This window comes from Rutidosis leptorrhynchoides, chromosome 4 (genome assembly GCF_046630445.1).
Source record: "Rutidosis leptorrhynchoides isolate AG116_Rl617_1_P2 chromosome 4, CSIRO_AGI_Rlap_v1, whole genome shotgun sequence".
NCBI classification, from domain to species: domain Eukaryota; kingdom Viridiplantae; phylum Streptophyta; class Magnoliopsida; order Asterales; family Asteraceae; genus Rutidosis; species Rutidosis leptorrhynchoides.
Window position 1 is genome coordinate 164,496,861 of NC_092336.1, and position 10,716 is coordinate 164,507,576.

Consider the following 10,716-nt stretch of genomic DNA (forward strand, 5'->3'; position numbering starts at 1 on the left):
CACCCGTATTCGTACTCGTACAATACACAGCTTTTAGATGTATGTACTATTGGTATATACACTCTAATGATCAGCTCTTAGCAGCCCATGTGAGTCACTTAACACATGTGGGAACCATCATTTGGCAACTAGCATGAAATATCTCATAAAATTACAAAAATGTGAGTAATCATTCATGACTTATTTACATGAAAACAAAATTACATATCCTTTATATCTAATCCATACACCAACGACCAAAAACACCTACAAACACTTTCATTCTTCAATTTTCTTCATCTAATTGATCTCTCTCAAGTTCTATCTTCAAGTTCTAAGTGTTCTTCATAAATTCCAAAAGTTCTAGTTTCATAAAATCAAGAATACTTTCAAGTTTGCTAGCTCACTTCCAATCTTGTAAGGTGATCATCCAACCTCAAGAAATCTTTGTTTCTTACAGTAGGTTATCATTCTAATACAAGGTAATAATCATATTCAAACTTTGGTTCAATTTCTATAACTATAACAATCTTATTTCAAGTGATGATCTTACTTGAACTTGTTTTCGTGTCATGATTCTGCTTCAAGAACTTCGAGCCATCCAAGGATCCATTGAAGCTAGATTCATTTTTCTCTTTTCCAGTAGGTTTATCCAAGGAACTTAAGGTAGTAATGATGTTCATAACATCATTCGATTCATACATATAAAGCTATCTTATTCGAAGGTTTAAACTTGTAATCACTAGAACATAGTTTAGTTAATTCTAAACTTGTTCGCAAACAAAAGTTAATCCTTCTAACTTGACTTTTAAAATAAACTAAACACATGTTCTATATCTGTATGATATGCTAACTTAATGATTTAAAACCTGGAAACACGAAAAACTCCGTAAAACCGGATTTACGCCGTCGTAGTAACACCGCGGGCTGTTTTGGGTTAGTTAATTAAAAACTATGATAAACTTTGATTTAAAAGTTGTTATTCTGAGAAAATGATTTTTATTATGAACATGAAACTATATCCAAAAATTATGGTTAAACTCAAAGTGGAAGTATGTTTTCTAAAATGGTCATCTAGACGTCGTTCTTTCGACTGAAATGACTACCTTTACAAAAACGACTTGTATCTTATTTTTCCGACTATAAACCTATACTTTTTATGTTTAGATTCATAAAATAGAGTTCAATATGAAACCATAGCAATTTGATTCACTCAAAACGGATTTAAAATGAAGAAGTTATGGGTAAAACAAGATTGGATAATTTTTCTCATTTTAGCTACGTGAAAATTGGTAACAAATCTATTCCAACCATAACTTAATCAACTTGTATTGTATATTATGTAATCTTGAGATACCATAGACACGTATACAATGTTTCGACCTATCATGTCGACACATCTATATATATTTCGGAACAACCTTAGACACTCTATATGTGAATGTTGGAGTTAGCTATACAGGGTTGAGGTTGATTCCAAAATATATATAGTTTGAGTTGTGATCAATACTGAGATACGTATACACTGGGTCGTGGATTAATTCAAGATAATATTTATCGATTTATTTCTGTACATCTAACTGTGGACAACTAGTTGTAGGTTACTAACGAGGACAGCTGACTTAATAAACTTAAAACATCAAAATATATTAAAAGTGTTGTAAATATATTTTGAACATACTTTGATATATATGTATATATTGTTATAGGTTCGTGAATCAACCAGTGGCCAAGTCTTACTTCCCGACGAAGTAAAAATCTGTGAAAGTGAGTTATAGTCCCACTTTTAAAATCTAATATTTTTGGGATGAGAATACATGCAGGTTTTATAAATGATTTACAAAATAGACACAAGTACGTGAAACTACATTCTATGGTTGAATTATCGAAATCGAATATGCCCCTTTTTATTAAGTCTGGTAATCTAAGAATTAGGGAACAGACACCCCAATTGACGCGAATCCTAAAGATAGATCTATCGGGCCCAACAAGCCCCATCCAAAGTACCGGATGCTTTAGTACTTCGAAATTTATATATATCCGAAGGGTGTCCCGGAATGATGGGGATATTCTTATATATGCATCTTGTTATTATCGGTTACCAGGTGTTCACCATATGAATGATTTTTATCTCTATGTATGGGATGTGTATTGAAATATGAAATCTTGTGGTCTATTGTTACGATTTGATATATATAGGTTAAACCTATAATTCACCAACATTTTTGTTGACGTTTAAAGCATGTTTATTCTCAGGTGAATAATAAGAGCTTCCGCTGTTGCATACTAAAATAAGGACAAGATTTGGAGTCCATGTTTGTATGATATTGTGTAAAAACTGCATTCAAGAAACTGATTTCGATGTAACATATTTGTATTGTAAACCATTATGTAATGGTCGTGTGTAAACAGGATATTTTAGATTATCATTATTTGATAATCTACGTAAAGCTTTTTAAACCTTTATTTTTGAAATAAAGGTTATGGTTTGTTTTAAAAATGAATGCAGTCTTTGAAAAACGTCTCATATAGAGGTCAAAACCTCGCAACGAAATCAATTAATATGGAACGTTTTTAATCAATAAGAACGGGACATTTCAGTTGGTATCAGAGCGTTGGTCTTAGAGAACCAGAATTTTGCATTAGTGTGTCTTATCGAGTTTGTTAGGATGCATTAGTGAGTCTGGACTTCGACCGTGTTTACTTGAAAAATGATTGCTTAACAAATTTTGTTGGAAACTATATATTTTTAACATGTGAATATTATGTGATATATTAATCTCTTAACTCGTTTGATATTATGTGATAGATGTCTACCTCTAGAACAAGTCCCATTGACTCACCTAATAATAATGAAGAGTCAAATGTAAATTGGAATGATTCGTGGACTGATTCACAAGTTCCCGAAGAGGAACCGGAAGAAGAGTCGGAACCAGAAGAAGAATCGGAACCGGAAGAAGAATCGGAACCGGATGACGAAATAGAACCGGTGGGGGAAATAATAAAACGGTTAAGTAAAAGAAAATCCTCAACCAACCGACCAAGGTTAATTATGGTCAATGGTGTTTCCACCAAGGAAGCAAAATATTGGGAGGATTACCAATTCTCCGATAAATCGGATTCCGACGAGAATTCCGATGATGTTATAGAAATTACCCCAACTGAATTTAAAAAGGCAAAAGAAAATAATAAGGGAAAGGGCATAAAAATAGAGAAATCTAATTCCAACCCCGATGAAATTTATATGTATCGTCAACCCCCGAAATCCTTAAGTTGTAACAATGACCCGGGAACCTCTAAACCACCAGGTTTTTCTAAACCAATGTGGATAATGACGGCTCGTATTAGGGGAACATCATATATCCCTAGAAACTTGGCAAAACGAACCAAAACCGAAGAAGAAGAAACAAGTGAGTCGGAATAAGATAGCTGTATTCGTGTGGTGTAATATATGTAATATAGTGTGCTTATGCTTTATGATATATGTAAAAATTGCTTGTATTAATAAGTATTTTTTTATGAATCTAACTCTTGTCTATTTTACAGTTTAAAAACACAAAATGGATAGACAACCCAATATTTTAAGAGACCTACCCGGAGACATGATTGATGAAATCTTGTCTAGAGTCGGCCAGAATTCCTCGGCACAACTATTTAAGGAGAGATCAGTTTGTAAGATATTCGAAGAACGTTCCAAGAATGTCTTGGTTTATAAGAGACTTTCGTTTGAAAGATGGGGGATATCACATTGGGAAACCCATAAGTTACGATGTGTTTACTTTGACGCATATATTGCGGGGAACCCAAATGCTATTTTACGCAACGGGTTAAGAAATTATTTTTACTCAATATATCCGAATATTGGACTTCGTGATTTAGAAAAAGCGGCTAACATGCAACATAAAGAAGCATGTTATGCTTACGGATTAGTAATGTTCGCTTCTCACCAAAGTGAGAACAAGAACATCGGGCTACAACTATTAAACAAAACGTTTCCACAAGTGACGGAGTCGGTAATTGGGGTAAGAAATGAGGTTTTTAGATTATTACGGGACTGTTGGACATTACGTAACCCTCGTCCCTTTGACGACGTTACAACACGCTGTCTTATCAACGGCCATAATGGTTATGTTCCACAAGACCAAGGATGGGAAGTAGTCCTAGTAAAACTAGAATGCATGACTTGTTTATGGACGTATGAATTACGTGTCTTTATTGCCTTTGCTGAACGACTTGTGTACTAGCTAGAATTATCTTCACAACTATCTTGTATCAAAGTTATTGTGTGCTATATTTCATGCTTTATGTAAAATAAGCGGTATTGTAAGTTTGTAAAATATTGTATAAAAGTTTGAACGCGAAATATTATTATAATCAGTTTTTCATATAGAATTGTAGTAGTTGAATTGTATATTAGCTACTAAGTATGAACTTAACGGGTAGGTACTACCCGAATTTAAACTTATAAAACGCTAATATGAAGAAAAAGCTTTTATAAATGAGTTCATATTATGCTACGAAATACTATTAACTACTCTTAATATTCTGTATGATTAACTTGTTCCATTTGACTATTTTGAAGGAAATGGCACCGACTACTCGACACACCGTGAATATGAATGAAGAGGAATTCCGTACTTTTCTAGCTTCAAACATAGCCGCAGTACAGGCTGCGCTACATACCAACAATAACCTTGGATCTAGCAGTACAGGAAATCGTGTAGGATGCACCTACAAAGAATTCACTGCCTGCAAACCTTTGGAATTTGATGGAACCGAAGGACCGATCGGATTGAAACGGTGGACCGAGAAGGTCGAATCGGTGTTTGCCATAAGTAAGTGTACTGAAGAGGACAAAGTGAAGTACGCTACGCATACCTTCACAGGTTCTGCGTTAACATGGTGGAATACCTATTTAGAGCAAGTGGGACAAGACGATGCGTACGCACTACCGTGGTCAGCATTCAAGCACTTGATGAACGAGAAGTACCGTCCCAGAACCGAGGTCAATAAGCTCAAGACAGAACTTAGAGGGTTACGAACCCAAGGATTTGATATTACCACGTACGAAAGACGATTCACAGAATTGTGCCTATTGTGTCCGGGAGCATTCGAAGATGAGGAAGAGAAGATCGACGCATTTGTGAAAGGATTACGGGAAAGAATCCAAGAAGATATAAGTTCACACGAGCCCGCCTCTATACAACAGGCATGTAGAATGGCTCACAAACTAGTGAACCAGATTGAAGAAAGAATTAAAGAACAGACTGCTGAAGAGGCCAATGTGAAGCAAGTCAAAAGAAAGTGGGAGGAAAACGGTGATAAGAATCACCAATACAAAAACAGCAATTACAACAATAATCGCAACAATTATCCCAACAATCACAACATCAATCGCAACTACAACAAACGGCCCAACAACAACAACAACAACAACAACAACTACAACAATCATCCCAACAACAATAATAACCGCAACAACAACAACAATCAGAAGCAGCTATGCCAAAGGTGTGAAAAGTATCACTCGGGATTCTGCACCAAATTTTGCAACAAGTGTAAAAGAAATGGTCATAGCGCGGCGAAGTGTGAGGTCTACGGACCAGGGGTTAATAGCACGAAAGGAACAAATGGTGTCGGAACGAGTAATGGTGGAGCAAGTAGTGTCGAAGCAAGTTATGCCAATGTAGTTTGTTATAAATATGGAAAACCGGGCCACATTATTAGAAATTGCCCGAACCAGGAGAACACGAATGGACAAGGCCTCGGAAGAGTTTTCAATATTAATGCGGCAGAGGCACAGGAAGACCCGGAGCTTGTTACGAGTACGTTTCTTATTGACAATAAATCTGCTTACGTTTTATTTGATTCGGGTGCGGATAGAAGCTATATGAGTAGAGATTTTTGTGCTAAATTAAGTTGTCCATTGACGCCTTTGGATAGTAAATTTTTTCTCGAATTAGCAAATGGTAAATTAATTTCAGCAGATAATATATGTCAGAATCGAGAAATTAAACTGGTTAGCGAAACATTTAAGATTGATTTGATACCAGTAGAGTTAGGGAGTTTTGATGTGATAATCGGTATGGACTGGTTGAAAGAAGTGAAAGCAGAGATCGTCTGTTACAAAAATGCAATTCGCATTATACGAGAAAAAGGAAAACCCTTAATGGTGTACGGAGAAAAGGGCAACACGAAGCTACATCTTATTAGTAATTTGAAGGCACAAAAACTAATAAGAAAAGGTTGCTATGCTGTTCTAGCACACGTCGAGAAAGTACAAACTGAAGAAAAGAGCATCAATGATGTTCCCATTGCAAAAGAATTTCCCGATGTATTTCTGAAAGAATTACCGGGATTACCCCCACATCGATCCGTTGAATTTCAAATAGATCTTGTACCAGGAGCTGCACCAATTGCTCGTGCTCCTTACAGACTCGTACCCAGCGAGATGAAAGAACTGCAAAGCCAATTACAAGAACTTTTAGAGCGTGGTTTCATTCGACCAAGCACATCACCGTGGGGAGCTCCTGTTTTGTTTGTCAAGAAGAAAGATGGTACATTCAGGTTGTGTATCGACTATCGAGAGTTGAACAAACTTACCATCAAGAACCGCTACCCACTACCGAGAATCGATGACTTATTTGATCAACTACAAGGCTCGTCTGTTTATTCAAAGATTGACTTACGTTCCGGGTATCATCAAATGCGGGTGAAAGAAGATGATATTCCAAAGACTGCTTTCAGAACACGTTACGGTCATTACGAGTTTATGGTCATGCTGTTTGGTTTAACTAATGCACCAGCTGTGTTCATGGACCTTATGAACCGAGTGTGTGGACCATACCTTGACAAGTTTGTCATTGTTTTCATTGATGACATACTTATTTACTCAAAGAATGACCAAGAACACGGTGAACATTTGAGAAAGGTGTTAGAAGTATTGAGGAAGGAAGAATTGTACGCTAAGTTTTCAAAGTGTGCATTTTGGTTGAAAGAAGTTCAATTCCTCGGTCACATAGTGAACAAAGAAGGTATTAAGGTGGATCCGGCAAAGATAGAAACTGTTGAAAAGTGGGAAACCCCGAAAACTCCGAAACACATACGCCAGTTCTTAGGACTAGCTGGTTACTACAGAAGGTTCATCCAAGACTTTTCCAGAATAGCAAAACCCTTGACTGCATTAACGCATAAAGGGAAGAAATTTGAATGGAATGATGAACAAGAGAAAGCATTTCAGTTATTGAAGAAAAAGCTAACTACGGCACCTATATTGTCATTGCCTGAAGGGAATGATGATTTTGTGATTTATTGTGACGCATCAAAGCAAGGTCTCGGTTGTGTATTAATGCAACGAACGAAGGTGATTGCTTATGCGTCTAGACAATTGAAGATTCACGAACAAAATTATACGACGCATGATTTGGAATTAGGCGCGGTTGTTTTTGCATTAAAGACTTGGAGGCACTACTTATATGGGGTCAAAAGTATTATATATACCGACCACAAAAGTCTTCAACACATATTTAATCAGAAAAAACTGAATATGAGGCAGCGTAGGTGGATTGAATTGTTGAATGATTACGACTTTGAGATTCGTTACCACCCAGGGAAGGCAAATGTGGTAGCCGATGCCTTGAGCAGGAAGGATAGAGAACCCATTCGAGTAAAATCTATGAATATAATGATTCATAATAACCTTACTACTCAAATAAAGGAGGCGCAACAAGGAGTTTTAAAAGAGGGAAATTTAAAGGATGAAATACCCAAAGGATCGGAGAAGCATCTTAATATTCGGGAAGACGGAACCCGGTATAGGGCTGAAAGGATTTGGGTACCAAAATTTGGAGATATGAGAGAAATGGTACTTAGAGAAGCTCATAAAACCAGATACTCAATACATCCTGGAACGGGGAAGATGTACAAGGATCTCAGGAAATATTTTTGGTGGCCGGGAATGAAAGCCGATGTTGCTAAATACGTAGGAGAATGTTTGACGTGTTCTAAGGTCAAAGCTGAGCATCAGAAACCATCAGGTCTACTTCAACAACCCGAAATCCCGGAATGGAAATGGGAAAACATTACCATGGATTTCATCACTAAATTGCCAAGGACTGCAAGTGGTTTTGATACTATTTGGGTAATAGTTGATCGTCTCACCAAATCAGCACACTTCCTGCCAATAAGAGAAGATGACAAGATGGAGAAGTTAGCACGACTGTATTTGAAGGAAGTCATCTCCAGACATGGAATACCAATCTCTATTATCTCTGATAGGGATGGCAGATTTATTTCAAGATTCTGGCAGACATTACAGCAAGCATTAGGAACTCGTCTAGACATGAGTACTGCCTATCATCCACAAACTGATGGGCAGAGTGAAAGGACGATACAAATGCTTGAAGACATGCTACGAGCATGTGTTATTGATTTCGAAAACAGTTGGGATCGACATCTACCGTTAGCAGAATTTTCCTACAACAACAGCTACCATTCAAGCATTGAGATGGCGCCATTTGAAGCACTTTATGGTAGAAAGTGCAGGTCTCCTATTTGTTGGAGTGAAGTGGGGGATAGACAGATTACGGGTCCGGAGATTATACAAGAAACTACCGAGAAGATCATCCAAATTCAACAACGGTTGAAAACCGCCCAAAGTCGACAAAAGAGCTACGCTGACATTAAAAGAAAAGATATAGAATTTGAAATTGGAGAGATGGTCATGCTTAAAGTTGCACCTTGGAAAGGCGTTGTTCGATTTGGTAAACGAGGGAAATTAAATCCAAGGTATATTGGACCATTCAAGATTATTGATCGTGTCGGACCAGTAGCTTACCGACTTGAGTTACCTCAACAACTCGCGGCTGTACATAACACTTTCCACGTCTCGAATTTGAAGAAATGTTTTGCTAAAGAAGATCTCACTATTCCGTTAGATGAAATCCAAATCAACGAAAAACTTCAATTCATCGAAGAACCCGTCGAAATAATGGATCGTGAGGTTAAAAGACTTAAGCAAAACAAGATACCAATTGTTAAGGTTCGATGGAATGCTCGTAGAGGACCCGAGTTCACCTGGGAGCGTGAAGATCAGATGAAGAAGAAATACCCGCATCTATTTCCAGAAGATTCGTCAACACCTTCAACAGTTTAAAATTTCGGGACGAAATTTATTTAACGGGTAGGTACTGTAGTGACCCGAACTTTTCCATGTTTATATATATTAATTGAGATTGATATTTACATGATTAAATGTTTCCAACATGTTAAGCAATCAAACTTGTTAAGACTTGATTAATTGAAATAGGTTTCATATAGACAATTGACCACCCAAGTTGACCGGTGATTCACGAACTTTAAAACTTGTAAAAACTATATGATGACATATATATGGTTATATATATAGTTAACATTATATTATGATAATTAAACATATCATTAAGTATATTAACAATGAACTACATATGTAAAAACAAGACTACTAACTTAATGATTTTGAAACGAGACATATATGTAACGATTATCGTTGTAACGACATTTAATGTATATATATCATATTAAGAGATATTCGTACATCATAATATCATGATAATATAATAATTTAAAATCTCTTTTGATATTATAAACATTGGGTTAACAACATTTAACAAGATCGTTAACCTAAAGGTTTCAAAACAACATTTACATGTAACGACTAACGATGACTTAACGACTCAGTTAAAATGTATATACATGTAGTGTTTTAATATGTATTTATACACTTTTGAAAGACTTCAATACACTTATCAAAATACTTCTACTTAATAAAAATGCTTACAATTACATCCTCGTTCAGTTTCATCAACAATTCTACTCGTATGCACCCGTATTCGTACTCGTACAATACACAGCTTTTAGATGTATGTACTATTGGTATATACACTCCAATGATCAGCTCTTAGCAGCCCATGTGAGTCACCTAACACATGTGGGAACCATCATTTGGAAACTAGCATGAAATATCTCATAAAATTACAAAAATATGAGTAATCATTCATGACTTATTTACATGAAAACAAAATTACATATCCTTTATATCTAATCCATACACCAACGACCAAAAACACCTACAAACACTTTCATTCTTCAATTTTCTTCATCTAATTGATCTCTCTCAAGTTCTATCTTCAAGTTCTAAGTGTTCTTCATAAATTCCAAAAGTTCTAGTTTCATAAAATCAAGAATACTTTCAAGTTTGCTAGCTCACTTCCAATCTTGTAAGGTGATCATCCAACCTCAAGAAATCATTGTTTCTTACAGTAGGTTATCATTCTAATACAAGGTAATAATCATATTCAAACTTTGGTTCAATTTCTATAACTATAACAATCTTATTTCAAGTGATGATCTTACTTGAACTTGTTTTCGTGTCATGATTCTGCTTCAAGAACTTCGAGCCATCCAAGGATCCATTGAAGCTAGATCCATTTTCCTCTTTTCCAGTAGGTTTATCCAAGGAAATTAAAGTAGTAATGTTGTTCATAACATCATTCGATTCATACATATAAAGCTATCTTATTCGAAGGTTTAAACTTGTAATCACTAGAACATAGTTTAGTTAATTCTAAACTTGTTCGCAAACAAAAGTTAATCCTTCTAACTTGACTTTTAAAATCAACTAAACACATATTCTATATCTATATGATATGCTAACTTAATGATTTAAAACCTGGAAACACGAAAAACACCGTAAAACCG